The sequence below is a fragment of the Caretta caretta genome, chromosome 1 (genome assembly GCF_965140235.1).
Source record: "Caretta caretta isolate rCarCar2 chromosome 1, rCarCar1.hap1, whole genome shotgun sequence".
Lineage (NCBI taxonomy): Eukaryota > Metazoa > Chordata > Testudines > Cheloniidae > Caretta > Caretta caretta.
This window is the reverse complement of record NC_134206.1, coordinates 79,929,755-79,951,022: the sequence shown is the minus strand read 5'-3', so window position 1 is coordinate 79,951,022 and position 21,268 is coordinate 79,929,755. Positions and strand designations below refer to the sequence as shown.

The 21,268-nt window shown below is 41.0% G+C and overlaps 2 long non-coding RNA genes across 2 annotated transcripts in view; one reads left to right on the top strand and one right to left on the bottom strand.

The window, feature by feature from the left end:
• Positions 1–21,268, top strand: part of LOC142072367 (uncharacterized) — a 230,362-nt gene that overhangs the window by 71,960 nt on the left and 137,134 nt on the right. The window contains exon 2 of the long non-coding RNA XR_012668769.1: positions 7,050–7,260. This is a non-coding gene — a long non-coding RNA (uncharacterized LOC142072367). The remainder of the gene's footprint in view (positions 1–7,049; positions 7,261–21,268) is intronic.
• LOC142069661 (uncharacterized) overlaps positions 14,907–21,268 on the bottom strand; it is a 53,258-nt gene continuing 46,896 nt past the window's right edge. Inside the window, exon 5 of the long non-coding RNA XR_012665597.1 lies at positions 14,907–15,065. This is a non-coding gene — a long non-coding RNA (uncharacterized LOC142069661). The remainder of the gene's footprint in view (positions 15,066–21,268) is intronic.

Genomic DNA, 21,268 nt, shown 5'->3' with positions numbered 1-21,268 from the left:
TCTTCTGAAGACTAAACAATCCCAGTTCCCTCAGCCTCTCCTCATAATCACAGGACTGCTGTGCAGGATTGTATCATAATGTGACCAGCCTGTATTTTCAAGTGTGCTGTTGTGTATTCAGAAAACATAGTGACTATTGTTGGAGCTGTGAGCAATCAGAGCTTTTGAAAATCAGGCCAATTAACTTGTGTAAATTCTTAGTTGCTCTGTGCAGCAGATGAAAAGCCAGAAAATCCTTGTTACTGGGTGATAAACACCAAACGAAGAGAGGGGGGATATCAGGCAGATACAGGTTGAACACTACTGAACATCCTGTTAGATGGAAAGCTTATTTCTGAAAATATAGTGGGCCACAATGCTAAAATGTTCAGATAACTCTTTCCCTTTCTACATTTTGAAGCCATGTACGTGAACTTTTGTTCCAAAGTTGACACACCCGGACTAGTTAGTTTGCCAGAGACAGCACAAAATAATCAGCTACACGTGAGAGAGAAAATAGTCACAGGTAACAAGAGAATGTTAGAACATCCCTCTGTTGTCAGGCTTTCAGTTCCTTCATAAATACATCATAGTAAATGGGCGAATGTATTTCCTAACTGAATCTATTTGCAGAACTGTACAAAGCCAGGTAAAACTTTGAAGAAAATAAAATGTAATCAGGTCTGACATAGTAATTCTATTCTGTATAGGGTTTTACACCACACCCTTCACTGTAGGATTTGACTTCTGTAGGATAGACAAGCACCAATATCTGTATGAAGTGCTCTAATGGGCTGCTATCGTAGTTCAGGATGGTGCATAAGCTCATGGTTAACTTTAAGTATGTGAGCTGTCCCATTGATTTCATGAAAGCACAGTGAATTAGAGGGTCTACAATAGTAGAAGCAGTTTACTCCCTATACTTTTGAAATGGTATTTTGATATTTAAATGTACCCAGATGGTAGGGGAATCTATGGCATGCTATTGCTAAACTTTCAACCAACATTTTAAATAATGAATTATTGGCTACATGGTGTGTGTACACACACCTAGTCTATGCAAAAATGTCCCGCTATTATTGTTACCCAGTCTTCCCTCCCTCACTTCACCCACTTGTTTGTGTTGTTTTTTTGTTTTTTGTTTTTTGCCCACTGCTATATATTCTCCTTTAGTAGGTATTTTAGACTAGGGACGATTATTTACCATGTTTATACAGTGCCTAGCACACAGGAGCCCTGACATCTATGGGTATATCTACACATCTGCTGGGAGTGGGTCTCATAGCCCAAGTCAACACACGTGTAGTAATGGGGTCACGCTAGCTCCCAAAAAATAGCAGTGTGGACTATCTGGCTCATGGTGGAGTTCAGGGTCTGAAGCTTAGGGTTGTGGGGGTGAGCTTCAGAGCTCCAAGCCCCACTAGTAGAAGTCTGTTGACCCAGGCTGTAAGATTTACTCATAGCAACTGTGTAGGCATAACCAACAAGGCCCCATGGTAGTACCACAACCCAAACAACACTTAGTAATAACAACAACCTCTGCATTATGGAAATAAAACCGCAGTAGAACAGCACTTTATAATTCCCACCAAATTGCAGCCCTCTCCTTACTTCTCCGTGAAGATTTCATAGATTGTTGCAGATATATCTCATATTATGACTTCATTGAGGCCTGATTCTCATACCACTCATGCCTCTTTACACTATTCTGACACGGTAAAAGGCCCTCAGAGTGGGTGTAAAACTAATTTATGCCCATCTTATGACCCCTTTTACCCTGCCAGAGTGGCCTAAAATGGCTGTAATGTAAGTGAGAATCTGACCCTATTATTTTTACTGAACCTTCTCTAATACACTATGAAATATGATTAATCATGTACACTACCATTTTTTAAATAAATAAACTCAGGTGTTGCTGGTTCATTGTGTTTTGTCCTTTACCAATTCACAACATTCAATTACTTACAACGGATTTCTTAGTCATTAGGACTAATTAGTGAGGTTCTCCTGTAGATACATAAAGAATGACTATCCAGGATGAATGAGGTAATATAAAAGGCTCAGCTGCCATTCATTAGTTGAAGGATAATCTAAAGGTTCATGACATCAGCCTCGCCCTGGAGGTAAGTATATACTTGCTTTAACTCACTGGCTATTTCTTGTATCCATTATTTTTATATCACATTATGTAAAGGTGAAATATTGCTATTAGGTAGGTTTTCTGAATTTGTCTCATCAGTGAGGCTTTGGTTGCAGCAGTCTGTACAGCTGTGCTGTCAAAACATAAAAAGCAGCGTGGATGAGAGACTTTGTACAACAAATGTTGCCTTTTTACTTTTCATGTTTATACCCAATCTATAGGAAGCCACTGTCCTTTCCCAAAGAGCTTACAACCTAATTAGTATGTTAGTAAGCAGTTGTGTTGGCCAGCAAGACGTGACAACAAGCAATTGTTCTGATACACAGGACGACTCAGGTTATCTTTTCAAAGTGTCACACTTGCTGTATTTTTGTCTTGTCCGTGGAAAGAAAATGCTTTGATCCAAATGCAGGAAGTTCGAATTGTTAGGGATTAGCCAGCTGAAAAGCAGAGAAAGTTATTTATTTCCAGGAAAAATGATCAGGTGTCTCTGAACCCAAGGTTACTGCTAGCACCAAGCCACAGCGGAGTACAGTGATGCCCACATCACTTGAGACCATGCAAATAAACCCTTTCCCAGGCCAACAGCGGCTGCTTTATTTCTACAGTCACTAACAGCAGGTTGAAGCGTGGCCAATCTTATCAAGATTGAAACATTAACTTAAAAGGTTCCTCGTACTGCAATACAATAACACATTATAAAAGGTGTATTTATTTGCAACAATTTCCTGTAACTAAGGGCATTGTAAAGGGGACTTCATTCATTAGATGGCAGTAAGTTGGAGTAAATTGCTTCAAACAGGAAACTTTTTTTTTCAAATGACTTCCATTATATATGAATATACAGGAGTGTGGAATCTGCATGGATCAGAATTAAAAATGCTGGTCACCTGCAAATACCAGCCAGCACCCTAAAATATTTGCTGTTTCTTTAGGTACATTGACTCACCACACTGTGGCATCTTTCCCTAAATGACTGCATTGTTTTGTCTGGAAATGACACCATAAATATTAATTATTTCTATCGTGGTAGCACCCACAATCGGAGACCTAGTGTCCTAGGGCACTGTGCCAATACAGGGAAAGACCAGTCCTTGCCCTGAAGAATTTCCCATCTAAATTTAGACAAGATGTGTCTCCAGCATTCTTAACAGCCTCATTAAGTACTTCTAAAATTGGCTTTGAAAGTGGGTTTATAAGGCTTTCTGCATGTTGATGCACTCCAGAGGCCTGGTGTTTTGCAGCCTTTTCACGTAGTTTGTCAGCATTGGCTTTGCTGATCGGTTTGACAAACCAAGCTCCTCCACTTTTACCAATTATAGCATTGGGAAGCTTTCCTTCTTAGTAAGCTTTCTTGCAAGAGGTGCATCAGTAGCCATCCTTTGTAACTTCAATAAATGGGAACACTTTGACTGACAAACATTGGGAACAGCCTTTAGGTTTTGGAGACACTGTTTCTTCAATAGGTAGCTGTATTTGTGCTTCAGGCTGGTCGGATGTAGATATACCACTTGAACCTTCAGATGACATGTTGCAAGTTACACCAAAACACATAACAGGTCTAGATTTCTAAAAAAAATATAATTATTTAAAAAAAATAATAATTTAAATTGACTTTTGAAAAGTAAGCCATCATGGGATAAGAGGGAAGTCCTCTCATGGATCAGTAACTGGTTAAAAGATGGGAAACAAAGGGTAGGAATAAATTACCAGTTTTCAGAATGGAGAGAGATAAATAGTGGTATCCCTGAGGGGTTGGTACTGGGACCATTACTGTTCAACATATTCATAAATGATCTGGAAAAATGGGTAAACAGTGAGATGGCAAAATTTGCAGATGATACAAAACTATTCAAGATAGTTATGTCCAAAGCAGAGTGTGAAGAGTTACAAAGCAATCTCACGAAACTGTGTGACTAGGCAACAAAATGACTGATGAAATTCAGAAATGATAAATGCAAAGGAAAGCACATTGGAAAACATAATGCCAACTATACATATAAAATGATGGGGTCTAAGTTAGCTGTTACCACTCAAGAAAGAGATCTTAGAGTCATTGTGGATAGTTCTCTGAAAACATCCACTCAATGTGCAGCGGCAGTCAAACAAGCTAACAGAATGTTAGGAACCACTAGGAAAGGGGTAGATAATATGGCAAAAAATATTGTAGTGTCCCAATATAAACACATGCTATGCCCACACCTTGAATACTTTGTGCAGATCTGGTCACCCCATCCCAGAAAGATATATTGGAATTGGAAAAGGTACAGAGACGGGCAACTAAAATGATTAGAAGTATGAAACAGGAGGAGAGATTAAAATGACTGGGAATTTTCAGCTTAGAAAAGAGACAACTAAGGGGGGATATGATAGAGGTCTATAAAATCTTGACTGGTGTGAAGAAAGTGAATAAGGAAATGTTATTTAATCCTTCACATAACACAAGAACTAGCAGTCACCCAATGAAATTAATAGGCAGTAAGTTTTTTAAAAAAAAGGAAGTACTTCTTCACACAACATAAAGTCAACCCGTGGAACTCTTTGCCAGGGGATGCTGTGAAGACCAAAACTATAACAGCATTAAAAAAAGAACTAGATAAATTCCTGGAGAATAGGTCCATCAGTGGCTATTAGCCAGGACGGGGAGGGATGCAACACCATGCTCTGAGTGTCCCTAGCCTGTTTGCCAGAAGCTGGGAATGGGCAACAGGGGATGGATCACTTGATGATTACCTGTTCTGTTCATTCCCTCTGAAGCACCTGGCCTTGACCACTGTCAGAAGACAGGATACTGGGCTATATGGACCATTGGTCTGACTCAGTATGACCATTCTTATGTAAAAATTAATTATAATAATAAAAATGTTTAGTACAGAAACTCCCCAACATAATGACCTCTCAAGATAGCAATGATGTGAGATAACAACCTTGGAAAATAATGCATTTTAAAAATCTTGGCCTACTAAGAAACATATTTATATAAGTTTCCATTCCCAGTCACAAATTTAGCATTCTGGAGCAAAGTCACTAAAATATAGTCCAACAAACAAATGTTTATTTAACATGCTGCTCACTTTTCCCTCCACCATACCCCGCTCACTGGTGTTGTTCTTGGTCAGTGGAGACTCAGTTCAGAGGTTCTTGCACATGAGTACACCTCCCAGGTGGGGGGCAAGAAGGCACCTTGTTCGTTCCTCCAGCTGCTCACTGTTCGCTCTGGCACTGCTGTTCATTGTGCCACCGTTCACTTCATCACTCTGTTGCCAGTAGCCCTGCTCAGTCACCTTCTGCTGCAACCTGCCACTGTGACCTCTATGAGTTGGCCTCTTGAGGTTCCACCCAGCTCTCAGTGGGAGAACCTCACAGCTAGTGCAGTCTGGGCTGTGTTTTCCACAGAAACACTGTCTCCACAGCAGAAGTAAGCACTTAGACCTGATTATCAGTGATTTCAGCTGCAGCGGTCACTTAACAGAACAAAAGACTATCTATGGAGCCTAATCAGCTCTATCTTTAAACAGGTCCCCACCCTCTCTCTTGATGCCCCCAATCAGCACAGGCTAAGTACAGTTCTACTGCCCTTTACTCATACAATAAGAACGGGAACATTTCATTCTCTCCTACCCCCACCGCCCCACCCCGCATTCAAGTGTTTTGTAACCCAATCCCAGCCCAAAATCTATCACTTGGGCAACACAGCTCTGTTTGCTGGATACCTAGGTAGATTAGGTGTGAATGTAAATACAATCTGGTCCTGAAGCCTTTTGCCCCAGCTCATCACTAGCTGTCAGGGAGAGCTCAATTAGACTTTGCTTACAAATCATCATTTGAAATTTGTAGGTTGGCTAACATCACCGAAATGAATGCACTGACATTGTCATAAAAAACAACAGCTGTATAAAGAAGCTAGTCTATGTTCATACTTTTCAAATCTGTTATACTTTTTCAGATACACATATTTTATCATACACTGTATATGCTTTTAAAGTGTGTATTAATGTTTCAATTTCAATTCAAATTTCCAAACAGTCACTAAATTGGCATGTAACTAGTTCACAAAACTGGGGGGGGGGGGTGTTGGGGAAATTTAGGAGGGGTGTAGGGAAATCACTGCATGGAGATGAGGTAGGGACTCTAAAACCACACATCCTCTCTGATGCTAATAGACTAAAAGTGACACAGTGTGACACTAGGCATCTCTACACACTATTGTAATAATCTTTGCACAAAATATACCTTGTGAGGCATCATATGAAAACTAATAAATCACTGATCATTAATATTCATGCATAATGTATGTACACAATATGTTTTGAGTTATGACTATATGCTGGAATTATGACTAAAGTGTGTCAGGGCAGTTGCTGAACAGGTCCGTCCGAAACACAGGAATGTGTGTTTACCTCAATTTACATATAAACAGTGAACAGGACCGTCAAGGGGAGGAGATGGTAGGAAACAGAACAGTTTGCATTTCAGCAAACAGAAGTGGGGGAAGAAAGATCATGGAGCTTCCTTCACCATCAGACTCTATGTCACCTTCCTCACAACTTGAATAAATTTACTTTGAGGGTTTACCCTCAGAAGAATCCATTTCAAAGGTGTACTAATATATAAAGACTGGGGGGTCTGAATCTCAAATGGTAAGCAATTGAATCAACTGGTTTTATACAACATTACCATATTATAAAAGTGTATAGTGAGGTCTGTTCTGAAAGCATATGACACACTGGTGTTAATATAATTGTGAAATTGATGTATTAGCAGTATATGAAGAAATGTGGATACAAAATGATATTATGTTTTAAAGTCTGCGGCCAAACAGGGACAAACAGGTTCTCTTCCACACAGGAGAGAAGGCAGCTATTTACCCGTCTCCTATGTAAATTAAGCATGGTGGAATCAAAACATTGGAAACCCTATTTCCATACAGGGCGATGGGAAGCCCACAGGAAAGAAACAACAGCATGAGGACATCCTGCCTCTTGAAACAAAGTCATTGATCTCTGGGAGATATAAGCAAGGACAGCAGCCATCTTTGGCATCCATCACTAGACAGACATAAGAAAACAGAGCTCTTGCCAACTCAGAAAGATGTTTCCTTCAACCAAGAGCAGGTTGAAGTCTCTGGGAACTGAATACAGGTGAGAAAAAACATCTTGAACAAAGCTTTTGCCTTGCTCAATTGTTTTAGACTTTTAGATGCATGTTTTCACTTTTATTTGCTTGTAAGCCTTTTACTTAGCATCACTTAAACTATGACCTATTGTTAATACATTTGGTTTATTTTGACTGTAAACCAACTCAGTGTTTTGTTTAAATGGAAGGGTGAAATGACTCCAGTTAAGTTAATAAGCTGTTATATGCTTTTGTGTCTTTAGAGGTACAAACGGGCCTTGTTTCATTACAGATCACATTGTTTTGGAAAAATTTGGGACTGGGAGTGTGTTGGGGTCAACGTGCTGGTTGTAACCACGGCTAGTGGAAGCTGACATGAGGCTGTACACAAGGCTGTACAGTATACAGACACTCAGGGTGTGACTTGCATGCTTGTAGGCTGGCTGTGAGCATCTCAGGTTGGGAGTTGCAGCCCCAAAGCATTGTATGGAACCCCAGGTTACAGGGCATCAATAAAAGCAATCCCTCATTCATTGGATTGCCCACGCCTCACCCCAAAGGCCATCACACATGGCTGGGACAGCCCAACACTATACTGATCATCTACTACCACTCATAGCTATTGTAGCCTAGCGTAAGTGAAAACAGCCCTCTGATTATTCTAGCAGCCTGCACAGAGCAGCAGCAGCAGGATCAGGATAAGTTGGTATTGAACTTCTGGGAAGAATTCTACCTCAGGGAGATTCCCAGCACGCACAGAGAATGCGGCTACCGCTATACTGCTTCAGGGGGTGCAGCTGGAGGCCAGTGGAAGGCAGAGCACCCTTTCATTATCTCTCCTTGTCCTTTTCTGTCTTGTACCATAGCGTGTATCCACATCAGGGAATTCAAGGACTATGCTTAATTACTGTGTAAGGGTACTAGGGAAGAGGTGGACCAACCCTTGGGCATGTGTGGATGGAGTCTGGCTCTTAAGTACAGATGCATGCCGTGTGAGAAAACAAACTGAAATGATTAAAATTTTACAACAGTTCTACATTCAGTGGGGTGGAGAAGTAATTCAATTTTTGGTAGTCTAACACACTAATCTATGCCAGTGTCAGTTTTTAAGGTAATATATACAGCTTGGGCTAGAGAGCACGAATGTCAAAATATCAGGAGTGTGACCTAGATAGATTTAATCAGAATGTGAATGCATGAGCAGCCTGGGTGCAACCAAAAGGACTACAGGGCAAAGATAAGCATTTCTACCTCACCCAAATTGAGAATGTATTTATTAATATATTAGTATATTTTAGAAGTTGACCATATTTCACTTAGACAACAATTAAGGTTGCACAGTTAAGCACTGAAGAGTCAGGAGGTGCAAAATTTAAGGAGGCTTTTACATCACACATTTGCATATTCTTATGCCTAGTGATGGAGTGGAGGAAATACAGAAAGCCCTCCTATTGCAAAGTCTGCATGGTTTGGCCCTTTTGCACACTGAGTGTAATAATCCACATGAGCCCTTGCCTCAGCTCCTGTAGATCTTGAAAAGGTGCAAAGGAGCTGAGGCAAAACCTCTGCAGGAACTTGAGAAATTCAGGGGGCAGAGAAAAGGCTCCTGGGGGCTTTGCTAGCAAAAAGGGGGCTAAAAGGAGTGTTCTTTGTACTTTGCACTCATGCATGTTGCCCAGCCTTCCTTTGGCGCAATTCAAATAATAAGGCAGTCAGCAACATTGCAGGCTTAGGAGGCCTACATAAACCAGCAGATAGTCACTATTACTCTGTTTTACACAATCTCTGTTGTTTAGGTACTCTGTGATACCTGGGAGACCAGTAAGAGGTTGTGGCACTGCCTGTCCTGTAATCCTCGGTGCTTCTGTGTTGTGCAGCTTTGGCTCAGAGCCCTGACACCAGCAGCCTGCTTCCAGCACAATAACCTCATCCTGGCTTCCACCAGGTGACATCAACAGCTCTTCCAGCCCTGATTCTCCCCAAAACGGTCTCCTCTGCAGCGCTCAACCCTGTCACTGTGGCACTTTCAAAACCTTATCAAGTGTGCTGCTCCTTTAAGAGACAGCACCAGCTTGTTGGTTTGCTGAGGATTTTACTCTTTGGTTTGAAACACGGCACTGAGGTGGTTGTGTAATAAAACAAGATTACGTTTTTATTAACAAAGAGCAGGCATTTAAGTGATACCAAGTAGAAGGCATTGAGATAGAAATGGTAGAAACAAACAAAAATAAAATACGCTTCTAAGACTAAAACCCAAGTTAGCAAATTAGAGCCTTTTGTTCAAAACAGCTTTCTCACCACAGTTGTTCTTCCAGGATGGCTTTCCAGTCCTTAGCCAGGATCCAACACAGAGCTCAGGCCACTTAGTTTCTGTGTCTCTTCAGGTGAAGGATGCCAAATGGCGTTTTCTCTCTGCTTTTCTCCTTAAAGCTTTATCTTAGTTTTCAAAGTCAGGAACCTGAATCCCTGGGGGTTCAGCTTGCTGTGTCCCTGAGGAATATGCTGCCATGTTCATTTTTGAAGTCTCCTCCCCTGGTCAAGATACCTAAGTGGCTCTCTCCCCCACTCACTAGTGTTTGATGGTTTTGTCTATCTTTTATGTAATATATTTTCATTGTCTTTTGTCTCAGTTTTCATTTGAGACACATTCAAGCAGGCACGACCATATTCCTTGGTCTGAGGCTCACCCCGCCTTAGACAAAATACCACAAAATACATTTAAGAACATATTTCCAGCACATTTATAATTTTTCATATATCACCTGTACATACATCATGCAATAATATTAATGACCAGTGTGTTACCAATTTACCTTTGATACATTACACAACTCCTTTTAGAAATGGATTATGACAATAGTGAGTTGAGGGACACTGAGTTGGTCAGGCCAACTAAGACTCATGGCTACAGAGTGGGGATCCCCTTCCCTGCTGGCATTGGGAAGCTCTTTGAGTCATAGGCACCAGTTGCTGCTTTGTACTTTTCCTGTAAATGACTTCCATGACTCTTTTTGGCATACTTGGTCTAGGTATACTTGGTCTTGCATTAGCAGTGGGGATAGACTCAGCTGCTGTAAAGTGGCATAATTCCATTGAAGTTCTTTGGTGTAAGTCACCATAGCTCCCTAACTGAGGTTCTGGCCCTTGTGTGCAGTCTTCCCTTTGGCATTTCCTTGAATTTTGAGTACTTAACCATGTACTTCTTCCATCCTCCCAACAGTGGTTTGGATTGTTTTAGAGAAACGATATACACAGGGGTGATTTTTTTCCAATTAAAACCTTGTGGCTTATCACAGAGAAATCCCCATTCCTTCTTGGCTAATAAACTTCATCTCATTGGTCTGAAAAACAATAAATTATCCAAGTGAATGCAGAGAAATAATGTACACAGCTAAAACAGTGATGCTTTCCTCTGGAGGTCAGCTGTGAATAGTCAGTTGAGACTAGGCTTCTTTTTCCTCCATTGCATAAGTATGAAGAATGCAGGGATCTCATTTGGAGCATATATTTCCATAGATTACATCCGGCACCCTTTTACTAACATGGCAGAACCAGTCCACGTAGAGGAAGCAAATGTTGACAATGATAATCTCAACAACTGTCATGTAATCTTCTATAATGGCAGTACTCAGCATCTCTCTTTGTTTTATTTTTTTAATATGCTGACATTTTCCTAATATCAGCAAGGTGATCAAAATGAACAAAACGGTGTAATAAAAGGATTTGCTGTACACAACAGATAAATTATTATATAAACTACAAACTGACATGTGGAGCTGGGGCTAAAATCCTGTCTTTCCCATGGCTGCCACTCCCAACATCTCCTGGGATCCTGGGCTTTTGTTATTCTAATTCTGAGAGACTTCCTGACCAAACCGAGGGACCCAGTTGCCATCACCACCTCTACTAGCTCTACCTGAATCCCAAACACCATCTGAGATTAAATGGAATCAGACTTTAACAGCAGCAGCTCCAGTTCAACTCAACTAACTTCTCTTTTACCCAAAATGACAGTTATTACTGTCTTTGATACATAGATGGCATACATAAAATAGAATCATAGGAATAGGATTATAAGGGACCTTAAGGATCACCCAGTCTAACCCCCTGCCAGGATGCAGGATTTGTTGCATGTAAACCATCCAAGACAGATGGCTATCCAGCCTCTTTTTGAAAAGCTCCAGTGAAGGAGAGTCCATGACTTACCTAGGCAGTTTATTCCATTTTCCTACTGTTCTTACAGTTAGGAAGTTTTTCTTGATGTTTAATCTAAATATCTGCTGTGTTGTAGTTTGAACCTAGTACCTCTTGTCCTTCCCTCTGTGGCAAGAGAGAACAATTTTTCTCCATCTTTTTTATGGCAGCCTTTCAAGGAATCGAAGACCGCTATCATGTCCCCCCTTTAATCTCCTCTTTTCCAAACTAAACATATTCAGTTCCTTCAGCCTTTGCTCATGGCTTGCATTCCATCCCTTTGATCATCTTTGTCGTTCATCTCTGGATTCTTTCCAGTTTCTCTACATCCTTTCTATACATTGGTGACCAAAATTGGACACAGTACTCCAGCTGAGGCCCAATCAGCACTAGTAGAGTAGTACTAACGCCTCCCGTGACTTGCATGCTGTGCCTCTGTGAATGCAACCCAAAGTATACTTTATCAGGTAAGAGACTGTCAAACCAGGGGGGTTTCCTTCTAAAACTCTCTCTAGCTAAAGCAAAAGGGGACAAAAAATGCTGTTAAAATGAATGCCTTACTTAATACTTTACATTTCAAATGCTGTAACTGTTGTTCCTTCGTCTCTGTGTCTTTACAATACTAAAAGGATTTTTAATGGTGTGTTTGCCATGGTACTAAGCAGACTGAGATCTCTGTATACCAAACCCCGAATCTTGTTTAACACTATTTAAGATTGGACAATGACTGGGTTATGTTAACACTTTTGGTCAATTTATTCCATCTGAAATAATACAATACACCCCAGCGGAAGACTGTGTCTGAGGCGTGGGGCTCACTACCACTATCTATGCAGCAGGTGTCTTCCCCAAGTCCTCTGCTCAGCTGGGTAGAGGCGGAGTCTCCTTCCCTGGGACAGACCTCATCTCACATGAAGACAAACAGAAGTGGTGCAGGGGAGAGAGGCTTACTCTTTCCAAAGAGGAACAGTGGCAGACCCCACCATCAGCACAGCAGATGTCTCTTATGAGGGTGTCTCCTAAAACTGTCCCCAAAGTCTGGGGGGAGCTTTGGTATACTTAGAGTCCCATGTGAGTTATGCTTAGGGACCCAGAATGCTTTAACCCTTCCCCATTGTTCTTCTCCATACACCTGAGCCTTTCCCAAAGTTCAGATGGAGTAACTCTGGGGGGTTGGTTTGGGCCCATTTCTAGAATATATATACACATTTTTAAAAAGAAATTTAAAAAGACTTATTAGAGATACCTCTTAGTGCTGTATCTCCATTTAGTGATGGCCAGATTCTGATACTTTTATTCGTGGTGAATATTGCCTTACTCCATGAGTAGTCCCATTGGTGTCAGTGGATCTTCTTGTGGCATAATGTGCTATTCAAAATGCTGGTTCTCTCAGTGGGACATCCAATTTAATGGGCCTAGTCTGATGTTAACATACCTGTTTGATGTTCAGTTGCTCAGATATTGCTGTGGTGAGTGTGTCATAAATGGATAATTTAAAAGGTAATTTTAAAAAAAAACCCTCCCTGTCAATGGTACTGTTTTTAATAGTAAAGGCTGCAGGATCTGTCACTTATTTCCCATCTGCAGTCTCTGATGGTTAGAACTTCCCGGATCTATCAAGCACCCTGTCACAGACCCCTGAAAATATGACAGTCATGTCATTGCTTTGACTTGTATCAATATTTGGAGTCTGATCTAAAGCCCACTGAGATCAACGGAAGGACAGCCAGTGACTTTACAGGACTCAGGCACATAACTTTTCATGGTATTTTACAACTCCATTTTATATGGAGAGAACCAGACTTTTGTAACAACAATTCCAGTAATTAGCCTTTACTTGTTAATGTCTGGACTTTGGACAGTGCTTCCATGTGAAGTGTTGCATAAAGGGGAGTTGTTGTACAATACTTCTGTATTGTAGACCACTTTTCCCTTTACTATCATGAGAACTACCTTTCCTCCCATTTATTTTAATGGATTTGAATGGCTAACACTGCACACAGTATATGATGTCACCAGCCAGCTGTCTAGGGGCCACTTGCAGGTGGTCCTCAGACCAGTTTGAGAACCTCTGCCTTAAACTTTTGTAGAGTTTGAAGAGATTTTTATATAGCTTAAGTAGTGAGGACCTGTCCATTTCAAGCAGGAGGATCTAAACTCTATTTCCAGTCACCATGATGCTACAATTAGAACAGTATGTAGCATAATGACAACCCTAAAGTCCTAAATGGCCATGGCTTCTCTGCAACGTTATATACTCATGTAGGTGCTTTTACCATTATTGCTGTGAATAACTAGTGTGTAGAGTGACTTACAATATAGAATACAGGAGTGAAGCATCCTTTGTGACATACTATATTCTTATTCCGTATGCACATTATTTTCACCCCCTCTTTAGGGATGAACTAAATTGCCAACTGTTAGCTGATCAATTAGTTAATGTTTGTACAGCACTTCACAGATGTAAAGCATTTTATAAATGCTAAGTATTGTTAACAAAGGATTTGGATGTTTGCAGTCTATGGTTTGCCTTTCTGTATTGTATAATGCAGATTCATTGACTAGCAATAGCATTGGAAGTTCTCAGGTCGGGTAGGTATTTTTATAGCCACAGAATTACTTGCTCAGTGTTTGTCCCTTTGTCTTAGACAAGTATTAAACTAGACAACTCCTGATTAACTGGTTAGTCCAGGTTTTTAACTATGCTCATCATAGTCCTGCTTCATCCACAATGTAGAAAGCAGGGCTGGCCTAGTGTTTAAGGTTCTGTGTTAAAATACAGGAGATCAGCATTCAATGCCTAGTTCTGCCACAGGTTGCCTGTGTGATCTTGGGCAAGTTACTTACACTTTGACCACTGTCGAAAGACAGGATACTGGGTTAGATGGACCATTGGTGTGACCTAGTATGGCCTTTCTTATGTGCCAGTTTCTTACAAATTAACACAGAGAGGATTTCATTTTCTCTCTCCATCCCCTAGTGATTTTTTTTTTATGGACTACAGTTCTGCCTCCTACCAATAATAAATACATAGCACTCCACATTCTTGAGTCTTAGGGAGTATAGCATTTTCATTGTGACAACACACATTCCATAAACATTGTGTCACTTTGACACCATAACTCAAAAGCCACATTGTGGCATGGCACACACATCACAATATGGCTGTGACTTCATTTCTGACAGGTTCTTGAAGTCTGGCTACATTTGTACAGGGTATGTAAGGTTGGAGAAGGTCCCTTGTGAACTTTTCCTTTTCTGTCCCAATCCCACTCTTTGGCCCCCCTCCCACCACTACACACACATATATTCCAGCTATATTATATATATATATATATATATATAGGTCTGTCAGAATTTTACCTTAGTGAGGATTTTGCCTTCTGATTGAACTATAATGATAGAGCTGAAGCTTTTCTTTGGAACACCATTAAAATAATACAGAGAGGTTGAAAATCAATTTCATTTTTACCTGCTTATGTCTCCTTCACCAAATTTCCCTCCATTTTCCAAGTGGCAGGAAGCAAGTTTGAGTTTCTCGTTTGAAGTCTGGGACTGGGATCCAGAGATGTGGGTATTATTTCCAACTGTGTCACTTACTTGTTGTGTGATCTTGGATTTGTCACTTAGGGCCAATCTGTTAGTGGAAATTAAGGCTGCACTAGTTCATTATTTCCACATATGAGGCAGTCTTATGAAAGCGTTTTTTAGAAATTACTAAAAACGATAATCTTTCTACAGGTTCTTTAGCCAACCTATAGAGTTTATTGTAAAAAAAAAAAAGTCATTCTCTCCTATACAATTCTATGGGATGGTTTGAGAAAAATCCTATAGGAAAGACTTCTTTCTTTATTACATTATGTAGGGCTTTAAGAGACATTCCTGTACAACCCTTTTTCATTTTTGTAGAACCCTATTAGCTTAATTCCTCTTAGATTCTATAGGGACTTTTCCATAAGGACAGCCTTACTAGTCCTAAGGATGGTGTAGAAAGGCATGCAGAGCAAAGTGGTTTTGCAGCAGCTCAAGGGATGGTGACAGGAGCAGGGAGCTCTGTGCAATCAGCTCCCCAGGCATGTAGCCATTCCTCTGGTATCCTTGCCTTCCTTCCTTTTTGAAGAGGCCACCGCAGCCCTGTTGCTGTAGTAACCTCCAGTGCTGCAGAGGACAGAGAAAGGACCTGGGATGAAAATGGACAGAATTGTCTCTTGTGGGTAGATGGAGAGCTTAAGGGAGTTCTGAGCGGTGATGCCATCCCTGCCCCATCTCCTCCTCCCCCAGTCATGGTATTGCCCTGAGATATGGGAGGATTTTGGCCACCCTGCATTCTTCCTCTCCATCTGACAGTGACAATGCTATTTTGGAGCCAACCCAGTGCTCTGGCTCCTATATCTATCTATCTATCTATCTATCTATCTATCTTTGGGGGATGAGGTTTTGGACTCTGTCTACACAGGAGCAGGGTTCAGGTACATGGTCATTGCTGAAGGGCTCTGCCCTCAGAATTTCATGTTTCCTCTTCCTCAGTGAAGGTCCTGAAGGCTCTGCCTCAGCTCACTCTTCCTGCACTCATAGCAGAGTTTTGAAGCTGCACATTTGTGGAATGTTTTGAGTTCTTTGGGTAACAATTACTGTTTTACAGTACATCTGAAGTATTGTTATTACCTACCTCTGCCACTGACTTGCTGTGTGACCTTGGTCAAGTCACTAAGGGCCAGATTGTGAAACACTTACATCTTGCACCACAAGTACTTCTCATTTACTTTCCTGGAACTACTCTGGAACTGGTGTAAAGTATCATTCAACATCAATAAAGGTATCAGAATCTGGCATTACCTTACCCAGCCAAACATGGGTACAAAAAATAATTACCAATCTCCTTCAGGATGGGAGTTAAGACTAATGTCAGTAAAAGTTCTTGGATAAAAGAGGCTACATAAATATAAAATCACTATGTGCTCTTCTCTCTTTCCTTACCCTCTGTCTGCATTTCTGTCTGTCCTTAGGCTGTGAGTAACTCAGGGCAGGGAATGTGTGGGAAGTCCCTGGCACATTGTGGGCACTACCTTAAACACACCATAAGTAACACAATAGTGGTAACAATATCATTAGGATTATTGGAGTGTGGGGCAGAGAGAAAGAGAGAGATTATTTTCTTGCACATCCTGTTTAGCTCCGATTGGTTTGGGGATCTGTTTCTTTCTCATTTTGGAAAAGAAAGAAGATTTACATTGTCTGGCTCTCTAGCTGAGACATATGTACTAGAACTGCAGAGGCAGAGGATACAAGCAGCTATTTTTATCTTAGAATTGATCCAGCTGCAGTAGCCATGCTGTGGTACACTGACTTCATCGCTTCCAACAGTCCCACCCCTCTTTTGCTTGCTTACACACTTCAGCCTTTTTGTTGTTGGTGTTGTCAGTTATATCAATTTCCCCCCTCAACCAGCTCCCTTTAACTCCGTAGGCATCTCAGCTGAGTTCCATCCTCCATAATGTCACCTGCTTAATGCTGATAGTGACAAGAGCAGATACCACTGCAGGCAGTGACATCCCTCTGTGTCAGGCAGAATCTAGTAATCAGTGCACACAGCTCAGTGCAGTGCAGCCATCTAATTGTTCATCCTTCAATTGTTCCTGCCACAAGGAGAAAATGCTCCAAAGAACAGCCCCATCAGTTGAAGCCTTCAAGACCTGGAAACTTGCCATAATATCCAACCTGACTAGTGGTCCACGCTGTAAGACAGGTTTGAAAAATGTAGGTTCTATACGCCTGAGATGTTAATCTTTCTTTTATTGTTATTTTGTGATTATCCTCTGGTTATCATAAACTGAAATGGCTGTCATTAAGCATAACAATAATAACACAGAGATATAATACTTTGCACTTATATGGTGTTTTCTATTCATTGATCTCAAATTCCTTTACAAAGCTAGGTAAGTATTAATATCCCCATTTTACAAATGGGATACATGAAGAACAGGAAGATTGAATGCTTGAGTCTAATTCTCTAACTAGACGATCATAATGGTCCCTTCTGACCTTAAAGTCTATGAATCTATGAACTCTAGTTTAGCAGCACCTTACAACACCCAGTGAAACAAAAAAAAGTAAACAGGATGACCTGTTTAATTATAATTAATTAAAAGCCCATCACCACAACATTGATCTGAGGCAAAATAATGGAATGGCCCACATGGGACTCAATTAATGAAGTAAAGAAAGGTAATATAGTTAATTAACATAGATCTGGTCAAACTAACTTGATTTTTTATGAGATTACAAGGTTGATTGATAAAGGTAAATAGTGTAGATGTATTTTGCTTAGACTTCTATAAGGCATTTGATTTGGTACCATGTCATTTTGATTTTAAAAAACTGCAGTGATAGAAAATCACTATGACACACATTAAAAGGATTAAAAACTGGCTAACTGATGAGTCTCAAAATGTAATTATAAAATGGGTAATCATCACTGAGCAAATGTGTTATTAGTGGCATACCCCAGGGATCAGTTCTTTGCCCTACACTATTCAAAATTTTCATTAATGACCTGGAAGAAAACAGAATCATTACTGATAAAGTTTGCAGAGGAGACACAGATTGTGGGGAGTGTTAAGTAAAGAATAGGACAGGTCACCGATACAGTGACCAAGAATGCTTGGTAAATTGGGTGCAAGCAAACAACCTAATTTCCTCCTTTAACAGGATAACTGGCCTAGTAGATAAAAGGGAAGCTGTAGATGTGTTTTAGCTTGACCTTTTTTTATAGTAAATCTTTTGACATGATCCCACATGACATTCTCGCAAGCAAACAAGGGAAATGTGGTGCAGATGAAACTACTATAAAGTGGGTGCCAACTGATTGAAAAACTGTACTCAGTGAGTACTTATCAATGGTTTGCTGTCAAACTGGTAAGATGTATATAGTAGGGTCATGCAGGGGTCTGTCCTGGATCCAGTACACTTCAATATTTTCACTAATGACTTGGATAATGGAGTGGAGAGTATGCTTATAAAATTTGCCAATGACACCAAGTTGGGAGGGGTTGCAAGCACTTTGGAGGACAGGCTTAGAATTCAAAGTAACCTGAAAATTTGGAGAATTGGTCTGAAATCAAAAAGATGACATACAATAAAGGTAAGTGCAAAGTGCTACACTTAGGAAGGAAAAAATAAATGCACAACTACACAATGGGGAATAGCTGGATAGGCAGTAGTACTGCTGAAAATAATCTGGCAGTTATAGTGGATCACAATTTGAATATGAGTCAACAATGTGGTGCAGTTGTGAAAAGGGCTAATATTCTGGGTGTATTAATAGGAGCGTTGCATCTAAGACTCGGAAAATAATTGTTCTACTTTTTTAAGCACTGGTGAGGCTTCAGCTGGGATACTGTGTCCAGTGTTGGGCACCACACTTTAAGAAAGATGTGGACAAATGGGAGAGAGTCCAGAGGAGAGCAACAAAAATGATAGAAAAGTTTAGAAAAGCTGACCTCGGAGGAAAGGTTAAAAACATGGGAATGTTTAGTTTTGAGAAAAGAAACCTGTGAGGGAACCTGATAAGTCTTCAAATATGTTAAGGGCTGATGTAAAGGAGACTGCGATCAGTTGTTCTCCATGTCCACTCAAGATAGGACAAAAAGTAACTGGCCTAATCTGCAGCGAGGGACATTTAGGTTAGATATTAGGGGAACCTTTCTAACTACAAGGGTAGTTAAGATCTGGAATCGGCTTCCAAAGGAGGTCCAGGAAACCCTGTCATTGGAGATTTCTAAGAACAGGTTAGACAAATGCTTGTCAGAGACAGTCTAAGGATCGGTAGCCCTGCCTCAGCGTGGGGCTGGGGTGGACTAAATGACCTCTCAGAGTTTCTTCCAAGCCTACATTTATATGATTCTATGAATATGCATTTTAATACAACCAAGTGCAAATGTATACATCTAGGAAAAAAAGAATGTTGACCATCCTTACAGAATGGTGGAGTATCCTGAGAACCTAAAAAAAAAAAAAGACACGGGCATCATGGTGGATAACCAGCTGACTATGAGCTCCTAGTGTGATAGTAACACTATCACAAATTTATTTGGGCATCAGCTTTCATGGGCCTAGAACCCACTTCTTCAGATGCATGGTGTGGAAAATACAGTAGCAGGTATATATACATAGTACATGAAAAGATGGGAGTTGCCTTACGAAGTGGGGGGGGGGGGTCAGTCTAACGAGGCAATTTAATTAACAGTAGAATACCAAGGGAGGAAAAATCATTTTTGTATTGGTAATGAGGGTGGCCCATTTCAAACAGTTGACAAGAAAGTGTGAGTAACAGTATGGGGAAATTAGTTTTTGTAATGACAGTGTAGCAGAAAGAGTTAATGCAATCCTTGGATATATAAACAGGGGAATATCAAGTAGGAATAGAGAGGTTATTTTACCTCTGTATTTGGCAATGGTGTGGCCGCTGATGGCATACTGTGTCCAGTGCTGGTGTCCACAATTCAAGAAGGATGTTCACAAATTAGAGAGGTTTAAAGGAGAACCACATGAAAGATTAAAGTAGTGGTTACCAAAGTGGGGTCTCTGGACCCTTGGGGGTCCACCATGGGTTATATGGAGTTCTGTTCCTTGAACGTGTTCTACAGTGGATCCATAATGCACCAGAACAGTGTTCTTGCACTTTTGCCACATGGAAGACACTATTTTGTTCTCAAATATGGCATCCTCTGAACAGTGTAGCATCTCACATGGCATGATCACACTGACAGGGGCATTCCCACGCTGGCTGGGGCATTCTGATACATAGGTGCAGGAAGTAGGGGTATAGGGGGTGCTGCAGCACCCCCAGGTTTTATGTGGGATCCCAGCTGCCCAATGCGCGCACGGGGTCCCAGCTGCCAGCCCTGCCCTGGGCTGCAGGCGTAGTCCCAGCTGCCGGCCATACTCCCAGCCACGCACGTGGGGTCCCGCATCATGGCTTCTGGCCCCATGCCTGGAGGTCCCAGCACCTGGCCCCGCTCCCAACCCCGCACGCAGGGTTCCCGGCTGCCGGTCCTGCACGCAGGGCTCCTCTACTGGTCCTGCACTTGCCCCCAGCCATGACTCCAGCCTTGGACCCCTTATCTCTGTCCATGTCCCCCCCATCCTGGAGACACAGCCTTGCTCCTGGCCTCAACTGGCGGGGGGGTGGGGGGGGTTGGGGTTGGGGAGGGAGGGGGCAGGAGTTAAAAAGTTTTGGGATAGTTTTGCTGATTGTCAGCACGCCCACTATAAAAAGCATTCCAGCACCACTGTTCTGATAGCACCGATACTTGTTCATTTAGGATTACACCACAAACATAATTTTAGTTAAAGTGAAAATAAGAGTGATGTGATGTCTTGTAATAATTGCCGACTGTTTACTTTTGGTTCCTTTGCAAGTCTTATTTTAGTTACCAAATATTTTTTAAATAATAAACTAAACTAATAGAATAAATAATAGTAACATGAAATGTATGTATAAAAAATGAGAGGGGTCAAGGAAATTTAGTCAGATGCCAAAGGGGTCATTGGTGGAAAAAAGTTTGGGAACTGCTGGATTAAAGGACTGGAAATCATGCCTTACACTGAGGTCCTTGAGTCTCTCACAGTATTTGGCTTAAACAAAGAGAAAGTTAAAGGGTGACTTCTTCAGTCTCTAAAACCCTGGGGATAAAAAATTTGATTATAAAGGTTGTGTAATCTAGCAGACAAAGTTATAACAAGATTCAGTGGCTAGAAGTTTAAGCTAGATAAATTCAGACTGGAAATAAGGTACACATTTTTAATAGTGCGGGAATGTAACCATCAGACATACCACGG